We start from the raw sequence: 20,427 nt of genomic DNA, 5'->3' as shown, positions 1-20,427 counted from the left end.
GAATGTAGCTGGATACTCATGAACGCATGTCTCTAATAGCCACAATAGGAGTAATTTTAGCAACACCGTATTTTGTGTGGCCCATAACGACCCAGTGGATCATGAAAATGTGCCAAAATTCACATTCCTTGCTTGTTGTTGGTACATTAATCCCATTCAGATTGCCACTTATCTGAGATGTAAGAGTTCAGTATAGGTTTAAGGTCTGGGGCAGGGATTTGACATTCTGTGACTTCTTCATTGAGGGCTTGCTTAGCATCACTGTCCGCTTTCTCATTTCCCCTCAGACCAACATGGCCTGGGACCCAGGAAAAAACTACACTCAAGTTCTGGTTCTTTAGACGTTCTAGTTGATCAAGCTCAGCTTTGGTTGTACTTTTTGCGTGACATTAAAGCCTACTGGAAAGATTTTTAATTGCAATTTAATTGAAAGCAATTTACTTTTACGATTAAATAAAATTAATTTATCCCTCTCACCCATAGTTTTCTATTTATTTACAAATGTACATAGGCCTACTGTAATTACATTTATACATAGTTATTCTACTGATCTTTATACTATTCATCCTGCACATAGACTTATTCTTACTACTCTTATAATGTTGTTTCTGCACTACAATGACACCGTTTCCACACTGCACATAGCTGTATGTTATGTACATATCTGTTATATATTTGTCATATTGAATCTCCATATTTATTCTGTTTTATTATATTCTGTTAATACACTGCATATATCTATATTATTATTTCTACTATTATAATGTTACTACTACATACATTATTCTACTTATTGTATGAGATAACTGCTAATACACTGCACATATTTATATTTAATTCATATTACTCTAAACCACCTTCTGTAAATCAACTGTATACTGTCTACATTGCACTATATTTCTTGACCTGTCTCTGTATATTTCATCACCTTTCTATACTTTGCATCACATTGTATGCATACTGTAGCTACATGAATCACAGCTAAGATCCTTGGTTGCTATGAAGGCCAGTCGTTCTAAATGGATGGTTGCTATGGCCAAAGGCCAGTTATCTCTGCCGTTGTCAAGCGGGCATATCCTAACTTTATCTTATTTTAAACATCTCTATTTTACTTAGCCTACTTCCATACAGTGACTCCTATTAAGTGGCCACTTCATTCGCGCTTACCGTGATTCACGCAGCAACATTATTAAATTAATCTGTCACCATATGCCTATGCCAACGTTTGCAAAGAGGAGAATCTTTTAATTTGATTCACAATGAAACGTTACATTTAATGTACATGTAAACAATGAGTAGGCTAGTTTTGGTTGTTGTTGGTGGTGTTACTGCATCCCTTAGGTATGCCTACAATGCTAAATTGTTCCCTCGTGATTGTTAGACGCATTTCAAAACATCGCGACGTGAAATGCCGCCACAAAACATTGTTTGTGAATCGGTCTTATTAGGAGTCCTCGCTTAAGCTGTCACAGACTCAGGCGCTACTTTTAGGGCTAAAATGCTTCCTGAATTACTCTTAGTAAAAAAAAATAGGAGTCGTAAAGTTACGAGTGACGAAGTTACTAGTACAAACATCTCATATCAAATGACCATGGCATTACACTAAGCAACATAAATCTCATAACGTTACAGCAACATCTCCTCCCTATGACCTAGCTAGCTAGCTTCTAGCCACACAAGAAATGAATGATGTTAAAATCTCCGCTTAGCATTCTAATAACAGAAGGGGCACATTTATGTGGACCACTACAACATGACTCATTATGTCTGTAATGTTAACTGTATAAAACACTTACTTTCATAAAGGAAGCACACCATCCAGCACATACACATGTAAACCGATATTTTAGGCAGCCTACTTGGCCACGAACTCAAAACGTGTCTCTCTGAAGCTCTGTTCTAGAATCTTTGCTCTGAAGTCTGTCCCCGTTGCTAAGCAACATCAAATAAACGAATAGACAGTCTTCCAGTATTAAATGTGTACGTGTGATTACGAATGGATGTGTGTGGTTTGCAATTAGAATAAACAAGAAATAACATTTCAATAATTTCCCATGATAAATTACATAATATTTGCACCTTCCTTCCTTATGAAGCTCACACTAATTCCACCGCATTTAGTGAAATGTAATACCACGTTGCCACCTAGCGTTCAGTAGGCTATTTAAGATTAACGTGGCATTTCCTGCTTATTTTTTCGTCAACTCCATGCTTTTAGGAAAACAATCTTTTTTTATCATAGTTCCCTCTTCAATGAGCGATTACCAGCTCATTTTTGTAACAGAGATAGCTGTTTATTGTCCCTAGGTTTACAGAAACACCTATTTATATTAATACGTAGCCTATGCTCCCTACTAGCGCTGACGAGATTTGGAGCCGCCATCTTGGACCGGTCATCCACTCCACTCAGTGTAATCTGTTTGGCCGGTGCAATGAGCTGTCAGCACACTTAATTAATCATATCTCACTGAATACCGAACAGATTTTCACGCGGTTTTTTTTGCTGCAAAGGTCATACATGTAGCTATGATACAGGCCACATTGTTCGAAAATACAAAATACAACCAATAGTACGGTAATGTTAAATCTTACTTGTGAAAAGTAAATCCCCCCGAGTATGGTCCGCCGATTTGAGCAGGAACATGCTGCACAGTGCTGTCATCTTGTGTTTTCTGCTGCAACGCAATGAGGAGTATGACAGGTCCAAGATGGCGGCCGCATTTCTTGTTTCCAGCAGCCAATGCGGCGTCTATGTATATTATGTCTATGGACACACCCTGACGTCATCTTCGCGACCAACTTACACCGGTACTCACCGGACGTTTTAAAGTTGGAACGTTGTCTCTGTCTCAAAGGGCCTAGGCGCTAGAGCTGACAAAAAATTAGGGAGACGGGAAAAATAAAACTGAAGAAGAACAATTTATTATGATAATAATAAAACTTAAGAAGAACAATAATAAACTAGATGTACCGCATAGCGGTACAAAATATGACCGCCGCTCAGTCTTGTACATCCATTCCGCGAAAATAAATCACACTTCAATTTGTCTCCATATTTTACTCCATCCCCCACTCTTGAAACTTTTGTGTGAAATGCGTCGCTAGACTGCTCATACACATTTTAACGGGCCAAAGTTGAAGAGCTTTTGTCCGTTATTGTTCGTGTAAATATAGGCTGATTCATGTTCCCTTGCATTGTGTAACTGAGGTCCATGGCTAGTCTGGCTTTCATCAGACCAAGCTCAATCTTTTAAGAAATCAAAAAATAAATAGCGGGCAGATCAGGCTGGGTTCACCCAGCCTAGTCCATAGGCACCCGATATTGTTTAATTTTCAGATTGAGATATACACGCTCTGGCTATTCTAAATGCAAAAATGCATTAGGGAGTTATGCCAAAACTGTAACTAACAAACTAGATCCTAATAGAAAGCTGTTAGCTTCCCTAAGCTACAGGTAGGATTATAAGGTAGGCCTATTTACAACATAAATTGTCAATAGGCTATGCTGGCGACACAAATAAAATCTCCTTTGGAAACCAATGGCTTACGACTTACAGTATCAAGCGGACTTAAACGTCCCACATACTCGACGCACCCGACCAGTAGCGCGACAATGTGACGTCACAGAAGCGCCGTAACCATTTATACTCGCGCGTGGTGGTCACAACACTAGTTGCAATATTCTCCTGAACAGAGGTGTCGCTGTTGTGAAAAGACTAACATTAACTACTTACACAGCAGAAGAAGCTGCAGTAAGAAACACCAGTAGCTAGCCTCTGTGATGGTACTTCAGACTTTGGTTGCTACTATTCACAACTACCATCATCATTATCATGTAGTTTCCAAGGTGTGTGCACAGGTAGATAGATAGATAGATAGATAGATAGGTACTTTAGTCATCCCGAGGGAAATTTTAATAATTTAAACAGTTTAGTTAGCTAGCTAGCTAGCTAGCAGCTGGCTGAGTTTGTGTAATTTCCTGAAGTGGAAAGAGATTTTGTTCAGGCCTTAATAGATATCCTTTGTTTGAAAATAAATCGTTTCTATTCTTTCCTCTTAATTCCATGTGTTGCAACTCTCACTGGTAACTTTGTTAACTTATCCAGCAAACTATTAAAAATGTACGACTGTAACAAAACACTGCAACTCGCTTGCCCTCGAACTAGTCCATCTTCCTGTTTCCGCCTTGTCGCGCTCGTCTGAAAAAAAATGAGTGGTGCGCTACCTCGCGCTACACGGCCAAAACCCTGGCGTGCCAGAGAGATCTACGTCATTTTGACGTCACATTGTCGCGCTACCGGTCGGGTGCGTCAGGTATGTAGAAGCCTTTAAACTGCCATATCGTGGCGAAAAGTTGTAATAACATTCACGCAGTTCCATGAGTCAAGGAAAGCGCGAATGAAGTAGCCACTTCTAAATGGGACCCACTACACAGTAGCTTAAGGTGTGTTGCTAAAGCAGCCATAATGAAATGAAGGTGTCATTGTTTGGATACTTCACACACACGTGCTTTTTAATTTCACAGACTACAACTACCAAGCTGGAATCAAAGCACATCGATTCCCCTCTCACACCCTGCATGCACTTAAAACAAAATAAACAGGCGTCTCAGTCTCACGCATGTATAGGCAAAACTGTATCAGACCGGTGTAACGTTGGTAAATCTTCCATTGCACAGAATGATTTTTGTAGCACGTGCAACAAATGACAGTCGAAAGATACAATTACAGTGCTGCTATCAATTTGCTTGGTATAACCGCATTTATAGTTTTCTACAAATGCAATCAATCAAATGGGCCTCCATCACTCAACCAACGCTAACGGTAACATTACCTAGGTCCTTATTGATATTACAAGATTAACGTACCTGCAGTAAAAACCAAGCATGTCCGATAAACATCCTCACTTCATCCTCACTTACACTTCATGTGAACATCGCCCTGTCCTTATTAGATGTTCGCTGCGGTAAATTACAGTCCTTGTAGGAAGTGTCCATTATTTTTTCAACCCACTTTTAACTTCCAAAAAAATTACGTCTCACTGCAACGATGCGCCATCTAGTGGACAAACGACTACTTATCGCCAATACTGAAAATGCAGCCATGATGATGATGATGAATATTTTGGCTTTCTTTTGATCCTATTGAATTTGTAATTATGTATCGGCCGTTCTAATACCGATAGTATGTGGGTGCCTGAGTGTGTGCATGTTTATATGTGTGCACCGCCATTTACAGGCCAATGAGTGTACAGTCACTAAATGTACACATAACCTAATTTTTTTAGCCCCCCCCATGGATGAAATTCTACGAAACTTGGCATACCCCCAGAGAATGCCAGGTCAATCATACACATAAAATTTGGTGCAGTTCTGAACATCTTAACTGAAGATAGGGGCGATTAAAGCAGAATAATATTGCATTTTCATTTTTGACCGGGGGGGGGGGGGGCAAATCACAAATGAGTGATTATGAGCCAGGTTGATGTGGGCCCTTGAGACCAACATACCATAAAAGATTCACAGAGAACTGTGTCTGCCCTACCCTCCTTTCGGGGGGTCCAGTCCAGCGGGGGGGCTGCAGATGAAAACGAAAAATGACGGTTCCATGCTATCCATGTGGGGGTACATGCCCACCAAGTTTTGTGTACCCCGGTCTTTCAGTGTCCCGGGAATCCTTGTTGGTGTACGTCACTAAATGTACACATAAATTATTTTATTGTAAGGCCCCCCATGAACAAAAGTACACAAAACTTGGCATGCATTCAGAGGGTGTCATAATGATCCTACACTTTTAATTTCGTGCAGTTTTGACCTTGTCAGCCAGAGATATTGAGATGAAAACACCTAATTTTTTGCTTTTTAATTTTTAACTAGGTGGCGCTATACATGAAATAAGTGGTAATGGGATGGGTTGACATGCCCCCTTAAGACCAACATACAAAAAAAAGGTGGACCTCCTAGGCCCTACGGTTCTCGAGATATTCACAGAAAACTGTCTCCGGCCACCTACAGGCCAGTTGGTGTATAGTAACATAAATTAATTTATTGTGTGGCCCCCCATGAACGGAATTCCACAAAACTTGGCGTGCATACAGAGGGTGTCATAATGATCCTACACTTCCAATTTCGTGCAGTTTTGACTATGTTAGGTCACAGATACCTTCAATTACACCACCTCATTTTTACTTTTTTGTGTTTAACTAGGTGGCGCTATACATGAAATGAGTGGTTATGGAATGGGTTGACATGGCCCCTTGAGATCAACATACAAAAAAAAATGGTCCTCCTAAACCCTACGGTTTTCGAGATATTCACAGAAAACTGTGTCTGCCCTACCCTCCTTTCGGGGGGTCCAATTCAGCGGGGGGGCTACAGATCAAAACAAAAAACGATGGTTCCATGCTATCCATGTGGGGTTACATGTCCACCAAGTTTCGTGTACCCCGGTCTTTCAGTGTCCCGGGAATCATTGACGGAAATTTGGGCATGCGAAAAAGAAAAAAAAAAAAAAAAAAAAGAAAAAAAAAAAAAATCTGACTAAACCTATATGACCGCCGCTTCGCTGCGCGGCGGTCATAATAACAGGCACACACCTGATATGGTCGATTTTCTCCAGACTGGAATGCTCAAAAATGCTAAAAATGTACCTGAAACGGTCAGAAGGGTTTGAGGATCTTGAAAACGTGCCCAAAATTCATATTCCTAACTCTATAGAACCAAGATCCTAGCATATGTGGTGAAATTCTGAGCTCTGGCCATAAACTTCAATCGAACAGTCGCTGCCTCTGCTCTGCATAAAGGGAGACCCCCGTCGTGTGATCCGGGTTCCCGGAACTGGCTCCTGATAAAATATCTTGCTCCGCCATGTATAATCATTGGTGGGGGGAGCTGAAGTCTGTTGCACCGCTAGATGGGAGAATTTCCCCCAATAATTAACCCATGAAATTACACAATAGCTTTAAGCACTCCAGAAAAAAGGGCACTTTCTCCCTTGGAAGAAAATGTCTCTGACGTCTACAGTATGTGTGCACATGCCTGCTTCTCTCGAGTATAACTGGGCATACTGTATAATTCAAAATATTACCTGTAAGGATTTTTTCAAATAATCCACCCTACGAATTTGGGAAAAAGATAGGCCTGAGAGTTAGTTATTGAGAGAAGGATGTTCCAAAAGCTCCTTAACATTATGGACAACACCTCACATCCATGGAATGAACTACTGGTCAGACAACAGAGTGTTTTCACCTGGAGGTTGCTTCAACTTCGCTGTAACAAGGACCGTTATTCCTGCCCACTGCCATGACTATTTACAACAACTCCCCTTTGTGCCGTGAGAGAAAAATCTTATGCTGAGAGACAATGCAGTTTACATACAACCTCTTCAACAGATCGAATTGATTTTTTTCGACTATATCGAATTGATTTTTTTTTTTACTTGTATGTATGTATGTATGTATGCATATGTATATGTGTGATATACATGCTGCTGTAACATCATAATTTTCCTTAATCTATCTATCTATCTATCTATCTATCTCTCTGCTTTGGTCCAGTTTAAATGGTCTTTTGCAAACCTCAGGCTGGCTCTTCTTTGCTTTCCCATTACTGATGAGACTCTTTTTTCTTGCCTTGCACAAGAACCTGCCCAGGTTCAGCCCAGAACTGGCCAGTTTTGAACTTTCTGCCCCTCGCGGTGCACTTCACCCCAGCTACAGCTGCAAGGCTAGATATATGATATTTGAATAAGTTGGTGGTCATCCTGGTCATGGAGAGTCGTTTTCGCCCTCTGCTGGTCTGTAGCTGTGTGCCCAATGTCATGTAGCTTGACATTTTGAGGATGGAAACAACCTGATGCTCACTGTATCTGTCAGTATGATTGAACCTGTCCTTTCCTCTATCAAAACTTTTCCTGTCATCTGTTATGTTATGTCCCAAGTACTATAGTAAGTGCTTCTACCACCCAGCTGGTCCTATAGGATAATAATGACCACATTCAACTGTGCACCACTGTTCAAGTAGTCATAGAGTACCATGCTGAAATATTAATGATCCTAGTCAAACATCCCATGAACAGCAGCATCTGGAGTTTCTTGAAGTAGTCTCAAACTGTACGTGCACACATTTCCTTTCAGGGCCAAAATGCTCAACCACAATGCCCGATCTGTCTATTCTGTTAAAATGACAGGGCAACTACTTCACAGAATCCCCCTTTGCCCAACTAAGGACAGCAATAGTACTACAAGGAACAATAGTACTCACCCGAAGAGTGCTCTGTGAACTGGGCAATGAACATTTGATCAGTTAGCAAAAAGCATCTGAGAAAAGTTTGGTCTTAAGTCTGAAACTGGCTACAGTTGGGGCAACTTTGGTCTCATCTGAAAGTTGGTTCTACAGCGAACTGCATAGCAACTAAAAGCTGCTTCACCATGTTTAGTTCTAACAGTAGATTTTACTAACAAATATTTCTCCTGAGATCTGAGAGGTCTGAAGGTGTGTACTGCTGAAGCATGTCTGCTAGGTAATTTGGTCCCATTCCATTTTGTGATTTATAAACAAGCACAAGCACTTTAAAGTCAATTCTATGACTTACTGGAAGCCAATGCAGGGACTTAAGTATCGGAGTAATGTGGTCAGTTCTTTCAGTTTTCATGAGAACCCTAGCATTGTATTTTGTATCATTTGAAGCTGTTTGATAGTCTTTTTTAGCCTGACGAGCCAGACCCACATCAAGATATATGGTCTGGGAACTCACCATTGGCAGTGCTCAATCCGAGGGGCGGGATAAAAAAAAAAAAAAATCAGGTTTCTCGGCCAAGTATATTTGCGTATACAAGGAATTTGGTCTCTGCATTTATCCCATCCGTGAATTAGTGAACACACAGAGCACACAGTGAGGTGAAGCACAGACTAATCCGGAGCAGTGAGCTGCCTTGCTACAGCAGCGCAGCAGTGAGGGGTTAGAGTGGGTGCCTTGCTCAAGGGCACTTCAGCCTTTCCTACTGGTCGGGGATCAAACCGGCAACCCTCCGGTTATTAGCCCAAAGCCCTAACCAGTAGGCCACAACTAAAATTAAAAAAAAAATGGTTGTCTTTCAAATTCCCTCTGCACACAATAGGATAGCGCTACAACCTATGTGTCCCATGCATTTTTCCACATTATGTTAAGCCCACCCACCGACTCTATACACAATGTGATTGGCCTGACTAGAGTTTGGTTTTTCCAGCTTGCACGCCAACAGTGAGTTGCTAGACTACCCTAGCCTAGAAATCTAGAAATTACATTTGCTGCCAGGGCTAGTCTAGCAACTCTCCGTTGGCTTGTGAGCTCCAGAAATCGAAACTTAATCAGGCCAATGAAATCGTGTATAGAGTCGTTAGGTGGGCTTAACATAATGATTGATGGCAGAGTTGCAACGGTTTGGCTTGAATTCCCTGCTACTTGAAAACAAATAAAATGGATGTTGCTGCTGGCGAACAGTGTGACACGAGTTAAGATTAGCCAACTAGCTCCGCTGGTGGGAAACGCATAGGACTCATAGCGCTGCCGCTGGCCTATTGCGTGCAGAGGGAATTTGAAAGACAACTGATTACCAGAGGCGATTCTAGACCTAGAGCTTTGCTGGGGCACAGGCCCCCAACTCCCAATACATTAAAAAAAAAAAATAATAATAATAATAACTGTGCGCGCAATATGAAATAAATGGCTAGCCTGATTTGGACCATCACATATCTCCCCTAGGTCACAGACATCCTCCTCCATACTCTGAATAGTTTTACGTCTAGCCCTCATCATGTCCTCATCCGTTTCTTGCCTGTCTCTCTCCTCCTCCTCCTCCCCCTGCCTGGTACTGGACTGCCCAACCTCTTTCTCCCCTCTCTTCTCCCTCTCTTCGACCTTCTTGTCCTCCTCCAGCACTCTCTCCCTCAATCACTATCCAGCAACATCCAGCAGCCACTATCCAGCAACATCCTTATTTAAGTTTGTCATTAAACCATTGATCAAATCACAGCACTGGCTATTACCAGCATAAATGTTAATGTTACCGTTAATGTGGGCAAAATTGTCATACCTCCCTCATCCTCCTCACTGTTCCTCTCCCTCTGCCTCTGTTCAGGAAGAATTTTCTGATGTCCATCTCTGAATAGTTTGTCAGAAGGCTATGTTTAGTTTTACAGTAGGACAGCTTCAAAAACAGTATAGGCTACTTTTACAGGACTCTCTACAGTATACGTATACATTACTTATAGGCCTACTTATTAATTGTCCGCATGTGTGCATGCAGCCTACGCATGGTGTGAGAGTGAGAGAGCACAAGCTGGTAAACTGTTGCTAAATTTAGGCTACAATGACGCTAAGCATTGAAAAACAGATGCTAGTTATGTGGGTAACAGTAACACTCTTTAACAGCGATCAACTTGTCATTTTTTCTGTCAAACAAGTTGTGAATTTGTTGTAACATTAAACAGGGGACGACTTACTCTGTGCTCAAAGTGATGTAATGAGCTCCAGCGGATTCCACAGTGTATGTGTGTGCAGTACAACGAAACACTCGGAAGAATCATGTGAACGATTTTCATTGGTCTTACCCAATCTTACCCAGCTACAGAGGTGCTATTTCCTGATTGGCTATTATGGCCCCTTTCTTTATTCCTTATTTTTTTTTTTTATTGGCTGGTAAGTGACAGGCTCTGGTCATGATTAAAGCAGGCACGGAGATGCGCTCAGGAATGCCATTTCCAGCTAGAGCCGCGCTAGAATTTTACTGGGGCACTGGAGACTTTTACTAAGGCACGTGCCCCAGTGAATAAGGTCTAGTGACGCCCCTGCTGATTACCCCGCCCCTCGGACTGAGCACTGCGAACGGTGAGTGCCCAGACCCTACATTTTAATGTGGGTCTGGCTCGTCAGGCTAAGACTACCCTGGCTACAAATTACATTTGCTGCCGCTAGGGTGCGTCTTTTTAGGAAGGCCTGAAAAAAGCCCATTGCAGTAATCAACCCTGCTGAATGCATGAATAAGTTTTTCTAGATCATGTTTTGACATTAGCCATCTAAGTTTGGCAATGTCCTTTGCTTTAAACCCTTTAATATCAAAGAGAGTGACAACCTTAAGTCTTTCCTCATTTTTACCAAATCACTTTAGTTTTTTCTTTGTTCAACTGAAGAATATTTTGAGACATTGTTGATCATGTCAATCCACTGACAAAGAGATTCAATGGGACCATCCTCATTAGGTGATAGAGCTAAATAAAGTTGGGTGTCATTGGCATAGCTATAATAGGAAATCAGGTAACACTTTACTTCACAGTATTGACATAAGAGTGACATGGCACTGTCATGACACATGAAACCTAATTCTAAACCTAACCCTAACCCTAACTTGTTATGACAAAAACCGAATGTCACTTAATAACAGAAGCGTTATGTCATAAACGTTTATGACTTGTTTATGACACGTTCATGACAGTGTCACTCTTACATGGACACTGTCAAGTAAAGTAAAACTTTGTCCAATTGGCAGCATATAGAGGTTGAATAAAGTACTGCCTGCTGGCAAAGTGCTGATTTCAAAACTTTACTGACAAATAGAGACTTTACAAACAGATAACCCTGTCCATTGTAACCAAAATATGGTTTATTTCCAAAGCTTATGTCAGTGAACATGTTAAAGCTACTCCCCACAGTAGGCTGCTTAAAGCAATATAGCGATCATACACAATTTCAAGCCAACAAAATTTTTGTCACATTCAGCAATCTCCTCAGGACCGCTAGCTGTCCATTCCGTGAGTAAAAAAAAACACTGTAAAAAAAATGGTCTCTGTACGCAGCCCAGACTCAAAAATGGAAACAAAAATCACCTGCTAATGTCCAAATGCGCCTGCTAAATCTAAGGTTGCTGATGCAACCAAAATCGAACATTTTGGTTATCGGACTAGACAGCGTTTTTGTCGCACACGAAACTCTGCACATCATCACAAACACACCATCCCCACTGGGCACAGCACAGTGGTGAAGCATCATGATGTGGGGATGCTTCTCTGCCCTGGAGGGCTTGTAAAGGTAAAGGGTAACATGAATTTAGCGAAATATATGCAAACACTACAGGAAAATCTGATTGACTCTGTAAAAGAACTACGACTTGGGAGAAGATTTATCTTCCAGCAAGACAATGGCAAAGCATACAGCAAAAAACACACAGAAATTATTTATTAAGGACAACAAGGTATACGTTCTGGGGTGGCTAAGTCAAAGCCCAGACCTGAATCCTAGAAAATCTGTGGTTGGATTTCAAAAGGGCTGTTCACACCCAATCCACATCCAACCTGACAGAGCCTGAGCAGTTTTGCAAAGAAGAATGGCGTAAAATAGCAGTATCCAGATGTGCAAGCCTAATACACAGACTCTGTGCTGTGATTATGGTCAAAGGTGCATCTACCAAGTACTGACTTCAAGGGGGTGAAGGGAGACATGTTTCAAGGACATGTTCTTCTTCACGTGTGTGTCTGTGTGTGTGCTCTCTTCGCGTGTGTTTGAATTCCCTTCCTTGTAAAATCCGCTTCTTTATTCCACAGTGGGGAGAAGTTCCCCTCTTCTTACCAATTTCTTCATTAGCAACATACTTGTGGTTGAAGATATTTAGGCACATCAAGTTTGTCCCATACAGGAACTTCAAGATGCATAACCTTATGAACTGCTTAACTATTATCACTATGTGGATGATACTTTCCCATCTCATGACTGATCAGATTTCTACATGACTTGTTAAAACTGTTAAACTGTTCATTTATTACTTCAATTGGTAAACTGTGAGAATTATATGTGCTGCTTTGCTAAGGGACAAATAGTTTAACCTGTTATCATCAGTCAATAGATATTCCAAGCAATACCACTATATTGAACTTTTGGTGCATGGTGGATAGGCTAAAGCCTAGCCTAATTTGCCCTCGGGAATAATTATATGCAGCCTTTATACAATATATTCAATTGGTCTAGAAATGGTGTAAAAGTTCAGAATGGTCATTGAAAGGCTATCGAGAATGGCAGCAAAGCTGCCAAACAGGAATTAAGGTCATATCTCAGCAAAACTTTCATGTATCAAAACCAAACTTGGTACATGGACTCAGGGATGCATAGAGAGGAAGCACGTACAGTTTTGAAAAATATACAAATTCTATAGCTCCCCCACTCCAATGCTGGGTTATTTTCTCAACCCAAACGCTGAGTTGAAACTGTTGGGTCATTGTGTGGGGTTGTTTTTACTCATGTTGGGTTATTTTCTGTAACCCAGCTTGTTGGGTTGATAGTTTAGGACAGCGCCCCTCCTCTCCCCCACCTGACGTGAGCACACTACCCAGCACCAGGGTAACTTTAACACAGTTGCATAGTTATTTGAGAGTTCGGGGGAAATCGTTATTCTTTCAACCGTCCATGCAGTCCAGCAGCTGTCAACATGCAGTGGAAATCAGGCGATTTTGGAAGGTATGTATCTGCTTTTAACTTTTTTATTATTATTATTCAGACGGATTTTACAAGTCCACCCAGATACCCTTCGTGATATGAATGGATATTCTGCCTGCCAATTTCGTTCAGCCTAGCAGAACAGGTTAAGAATTGTGTCATTCAAGCCAGCTAACGATAGCTAACATTAACGTACAATTACTGCTCATGTTAATGTTAAATCTACACAAAGACAGAACTGCTGAACAGAAACAAAACAAACTTTTACAACGAACTAAAGTTAGCATACCAACAGCTGGCTAGGTTAACGTTAGCAGACGGTTGGTATGCTAACGTTAATTAAATGCTTCGTGGTAGTGCTGCATACATACAGTGGAAGTAGTCTCTTCACACGTACGGTAATCATCATGCCAAACAACATATTAATTTATTCAGGGTAGCTTCATATTATAGCCATGTAACTTACTGGGTGGTTTTTGGTGGTAACATTAATGTTACAGACAACTTAAATTTAACTAACTGAATGTGTTAACATAAGCTAGCTAACGGTAGAACTATCACTGCCACTAATGTTATTACTGAATGTATGTTTTGTCAGTCTGCTGTTAAACAACTCCATGAGGTGGTCATGGTTTCCGAGTGTGTTGCGCTAATATTTTGTCTCCGGATTTTTAATGTTTGTCATCATCATTCACTGATAATGGTTCGTGAAAGTCTTTGTAAAGTTCTGTCAATAGCAGTGATTAATTCACTCTTTTTGCTTTCTTTGATTGACAGGGCTGACCCCCAAATGGACCGTGGAATCTAGCTGTCTTCATGGAAGTAACTTATCACATGCTGATGCTGCTTTTAGAGTAGGCTATCCATTCAAAAATAAAGTAAACTCTCAAATAAATAATTATGTCTAACTGTTTTATTTCATTGCATGGCTATTTGTTGCCCATTTTCTCTCAATGCAACCCAAATACTGGGTTTAGAAAACCCGACAACTGGTCATTTTAACTAGCAGTTCTGTTGATATAACCCAGTGGTTTGGGTTGAATCTATACCCAATATACTGTGTGAATTTTACTCAACATTTATATAGTTATAACCCAGCATATTGGTTACCTTTACCCAGTCTATTGTGCCAATTTAACTAACGTTGTGTTGATATAACCCAGCGTTTTGGGTTAGAATCATACCCAATCTGCTGGGTTTAATAATGTACCCAGACCACTGGGTTAGGATAACTCAATGTGGTGTTGGTCCAATAGTTAACCAGCGGCTGGGTTATATTTGGGTTATTTTTAACCCAACATTTTTTAGAGTGCCCTTATGAAGATATTCATAATGTGTATTATATCAATTCCATGACATGTCAGTCATTGTATAGTATGTTCCATCAACTCAAACCTTTCTGCGGGCTAGTGAGGATTTACAATTAACTACTGGTAAAGCAACTATTTATGCCAAACCTCACGGCAGTGTTCACGGTCATGGTGTTCAACACTTATGATTATCGTTTGTCAATATAGGAAAGTGTAATCCAGAATAGTAAATTATCAAATAAATTATCAGTAAATTATCATTTTGTGTGTTGTGTTGTGGTCATGCAAGGAATTCTGGGTATAGATGAAACAATTAACATTATGAACCAGGAAAGTTCATAGTTGCGGTTGTCTGACAAGTGTCAACTGGAGTAGTGACTGATAGTGAAACTGTTGTCAACCCTACTTAGGCAATTATTATACTACTGTGCCCCAGAATACAAGAATAAACTAACTAATTATCGCTCCTGCAGTGAGAGTTGTGAGCATGGAACACGAAATTCAGTGAAGAAATTAACTTTTAGATTTGACCACTGCTCAGTTTCGAGATATTTCAGTGTCTTGGTGATAAGTTTGGACATATTTTAGCCTACGTTGCTGATTTACAAGCAGAGAAGATATTTTGTTTCTGTTTTGACAAAAGAAGAGCTTCTGTAAGTTTACTTTAATTACATTAATGAACAAGACTTTGAATGCTTATAAAAACCATAGACTAATCTTTATTCGAGTAAGAGACTATTTGCACTTGTCCTTATTCTGTGCATTACCTTACCATTTTTCCTTTTGAGTCAAAGGGTGATTCTGTATTATTATAATAATTACATTCATACACTTACCTGCTACTCATACACTTACCTGCTTATTCATACACATTCATACACTTACCTGCTGCTTGTACATTCATATTCCCATACATTAATTTTTGGGTATATTGCATACATTTGTATTTATGCACACATTCACCTCAGCATTTATTCATATTTCCACAGACCCTTTGTGATGATAGAAACTATACTAATGGATCATTTAAAAAAAAACACATAAATGCCATTAAGACGTTTCTAATATTAGAAATGCATGCATTTGACAGCTAAATGCATTGGGACAAGGTATCATCCTATCAGGGCTATCATAGCAAAACACACACACACACACACACACACACTATGCACTCAGCAAAGCACTGTCATTACTTTAGATAATAAATATAACCAAATATTAGGAGAACATCTGTTTAAAAACAGATTCAATTTCTGTTTCATTTCACTATCAAACGTATTACCTGTGTTAACAATGGCCACCCTTATAGAAGTGACTTTTTTGATTTTTGTTTTTGAAGAACACTGCAAATTATTCTCATCTAAGAGCAGATGCCTGACTGACTGTGTCAATGGTTTGATATAGTAGCATAGCAATGGTAGAGAACAACATCCTAGAGTTTCCACTGTTTTTAGCAATTACCCAATACACAGGTTTCCCGTTTACCAACAAAACTAGATGCGCGCGCAGCCGTGGGGCAGAAGACACTTGGTGGCCGTCCACAACATTATAAACTTAACCTAAATAGTCGGCTGCTGTAAGCTACAATCTGAATTTTTTATACCCCTGTTGTCTCAATGCTAATAACATCTCATTTCAGACTATATTTCAGAGTTTGCCGTTCATTTGCATTATTAACATAACATCGTATTTTGTCATTTTTGGCGAAGACATGCATTCCGTTATTGAACATATTGAACATTCTCTAACCATCGTGATTTCGAATTGGTGCAGTTTTCAGCACAAAAACTGTTCTATGGTGCTTTCTGCCTCTTAGTTGCGTACACATGTTTTTGTGACGTTGCATAGAAATCCATGTATAGAGAAATGGATATCTTCACTTCGAACTTCATTATAGTTGCTTTTTTTTTAGAATGGCACAGTGAACCTGTAGCTTAATCCATGTTCTCTCAGCTTTCCTACAGGATATTTTTAGGTCATGGACATTTTTGTTCATCCCAAGTCGTCAATTTGTTACAGGGCCTTTTTTAGTCTTTATAGTATCACTTTTGAAGGCCTCTACCATTTGGTCAATAGAATGATTGAAAATATCTCATTTTATGGAGTCTGCTAGAGCTATGAACTGCTGCTCTGCTCTAGTGTCCAGGAACCGTGATTTAAGCCTAGTTGTTTTGGGATGAATTTTTAAGGCGCTCAGTATGACATTAAAAGATACACAATAATGATCAGACATCATCATTTACCAATAACTCAGTGACCTCTATCCCTCTAGAGATGACTAGATTAAGGGCCAAGGGTGTTTCCAAGGTTGTGGGTGGACCCCATAACATGCTGTTTTAGCAATAAACTGTCCAAAGTATTATGGAACTTTCTGGCTTTAGCATCAGTCGTCTTATTGACATGGATATTGAAATTGCCATTCACAATTATCCGATCATAGCTAGTGATGATGAGCGACATAAATTCAGCATATTAGCATTGATAACCTATTTTCAAAGCAGTTACATTCTCTGCTCATTTTGTACACACAGACACAACCTCGGGTTGTTCTCATCCTGCTTTGAACATGGTTGTGGTTATGGTATGGTTATGGTATTCTCACAGACTATGCAGAAGGTTGTGGTGCTCAACCTGTGTTTGACTCTTCAGCTCAATAAGGTGTTCCTGTATTTCTAAAGAGAGAAACTGTAAGTTGCATTGCAGACAAATGGATCCATAACACTGTGGACGTCAATTCCGATGTAAACATACCCTAAATAGTGCAAGTAACTCAAGTCTTTATATTGTATGCTATTTGTGGAGTTATTTATTTGGAAAGTGAAATCTGCATTTTCCTCTCAAGTTAAACTTGTAGGCTACTTCTCTTTACTAACCCTGCTGAAAAAAAACAGCCTGGCCAGCATAAGATGGTTTGCTGGTTGACCAGCTTGTTTGACCCCCCCTGATGGTTGACCAGCTGAAGGTATGTTTTCGCAAGAGTTTTGCTGCATGCTATAGGTTTACCCAGCTTACGATGGTAATTCAGCTGGTTTTGCTTGTCGTTCCACTGCCAGTGTTGCGTGATTGGGTTGAGTGATTTCCGCCCAATCACGCTCAAAAACCCGCCCTCATCAGCAAAAAAACACCCCAACGACGATTTTGTCATAGAGATCCATTCAACTAAAAATTTTCCCCCGCCCGACAAAGTCAAAAGAAGCCCACCCGCCCAATCTGGCAACACTGGCCACTGCAAGCTGGTCATTTTAGCTGGCATTGCTGGTCTTACATTTCTGGTTTAACTGGCCATGCTAGCTTATATTGGTAATTCTCAAACCAGCATGACCATCAACCTTACACCAACAATGTCAAGCTTGGCAGGCAGTCACCAACCACCAGCTGTATCCCACATGACAGGTTGGTCACATCAGTATAACCAACTTCCTCAGATGGTCACGCCAGCATGTCCACCTGGTGGCCCAACCAGCTACACCAGCAAATGTAACAGAGGTTATAATTCGTCCGCCGCTCACGGCCCTCGAACCCACTACCTCGACACACACCGGCATGGGAGTCGAACGCTCTAACCACTGAGCTAAAAGCCCAGGCTTCCAACTCAGCGGTTAGAAGCGTTCTTAAGGTTAGGAGTGTGAGGATTTACAAGGGGCAACTAGCTCAGTTCGCCTCCGTTACACTCACCTCCCTAAATCCTCACTCCCATGATCCGGGTCACGGCACCACTGTAACAGAGGTCGTAATTTGTCGCCGCTCGCGGCCCTCGAACCCGCCACCTCGACACACACCGGCATGGGAGTCGAACGCTCTAACCACGGAGCTAAAAGCCCAGGCTTCCAACTCAGCGGTTAGAAACGTTCTTAAGGTTAGGGGTGTGAGGATTTACATGGGCAACTAGCATGCTAGCTCAGTTCGCCTCCGTTACACTAAGACCCACAAGAGTTGGAAGAAAACCAGCTAAAACCAGTTAAAACCAGCAACCATGTGCCATGTTAAAATGTCCATTTAAATTAGCCTAAGGTTCTGTGTTTTAAATCTGAAATAAGGAGGAATGTGAGGAGGCTGCTATTAACTGTAAAGAATGCATCTGCAATTGAAACTATCTGCAGCCTATGACGCAAATAGCCTGATGTTGGGTCTGTGCAGAGAATGTCTAATAAGGGGAGAACTGCCACTCTAGGAAAACATCCGGTTTCTGAACTGGTTGCAGTTCCTTCTGTGGTTCCACATGAGGGCGCTCGTCCACGAGTGCAGAATGCATGGAGGTCTATGGAGCTGCACCCCTCAAAATCTCGGGATATAATTTTTTTTCAAGTAATTTGAATATTGTATTCGAAAGGGGGGGCAAAGAAAATACACTTGGTTGAGTATTATATTTTTTAAAGTCACTTAATTGTTTTAAAAAGCCTTTCAAACATGTCAATGACGTCATGCCTTTTTTGTTTCGGGATGTTTTAATTGACGATTCTACCTGGCCGACTGAGATTCTCCGAGATGCATCAGGGAACCATGGAGACGCATCTCGGCGCAGAAGGAAAAAACACCGAGGAAAACGAGCCGGGGCCCGTAACAGATTGAGGAATAGAGCTCATAGGCCTCCACTGCCTAGCATTCTCCTAGCCAATGTCCAGTCTCTTGTGAACAAGATGGATGAACTAAGAGCGAGGATACAGTTTCAAAGAGACATCAGGGACTGTAACATTCTATGCTTTACTGAGACATGGTTAACTGAACTTGTACCGGACAGTGGCATCACTCCGGTGGAGTTTTTCTCTGCTGCTCGCTCTGACAGGACTGAGGAATCTGGAAAATCGAAAGGTGGCGGTGTTTGCATCATGACGAACAGCAAGTGGTGTGATCCTAGAAATGTCACCGTTCTCTCAAAGTCCTGCTCGCCTCATCTAGAACATCTAGCGATCGTCTGTCGACCTTTCTACCTGCCCCGTGAGTTTACTTCGGTATCGTAACACCCCCAATTATCACCACTTTTGTTCAGAAATTCTAAAACAACGATGTTTTTTAACACTTCAGAATAACATTTACTAAATGAACCTTACATTTTTCAGTAGCCATAGTTGTGTAGATTTGAACAAAATCTGGTTTGGTTCCTAACGGGAGCATTTACTGCCTGAAATATCCGATTTTGTTTACCACGCTCGGAGTTATAGTGTTGGCCTGATGGGTCGCCTATTTACATCGTTTCAACGGCACATGGACGGTTAGACCGAGAATTCTCGTCGTGAAATTAAAATTCCACTGGAGCTCCAAGCGGTTGTGTACACGCAGCCTTACAACACTGTTTACAGTTCCTCGAGTCACGGTAAAATGTCATTTTTGGTACATAGCTAATTTAGATACACCTATGTTGTGCGTGGTTGCGTTTCTATAGGAGTCCGCTGTCTTGGTTTGTATAGAAATGGATATTAAGTGACACATACACGCAAGACGGTGGAAATAGGGGGAGTTACGATAATATTCAACGCTGTCTACATTCCTCCACAAGCCAACACAGATACTGCGGTTTCAGAATTGCAAGAAGTGTTAAATAGACAACAACACACGCACCCTGAAGCTGCGCTTATTGTGGCCGGTGATTTCAATCAAGTACATCTGAACCGGTCCATGCCTGAATTTATTCAACACATTCACTTCCCTACACGTGGTGA

General features: G+C 40.9%; 1 long non-coding RNA gene across 1 annotated transcript; it reads right to left on the bottom strand.

Moving 5' to 3' along the window:
- Nucleotides 1-9,163: 9,163 nt before the first annotated feature.
- Nucleotides 9,164-10,957, bottom strand: LOC121720215. Its single transcript, XR_006034473.1, has 3 exons — nucleotides 10,922-10,957; nucleotides 9,728-9,731; nucleotides 9,164-9,252 (listed from the first exon to the last, which is right to left on the bottom strand). It is a non-coding gene; the product is annotated as an uncharacterized LOC121720215 (long non-coding RNA).
- Between the last annotated feature and the right edge of the window lie 9,470 nt (nucleotides 10,958-20,427).

This window comes from Alosa sapidissima, chromosome 1, assembly GCF_018492685.1.
Source record: "Alosa sapidissima isolate fAloSap1 chromosome 1, fAloSap1.pri, whole genome shotgun sequence".
NCBI lineage: Eukaryota > Metazoa > Chordata > Actinopteri > Clupeiformes > Clupeidae > Alosa > Alosa sapidissima.
This window is presented reverse-complemented; position numbering and strand designations above follow the sequence as displayed.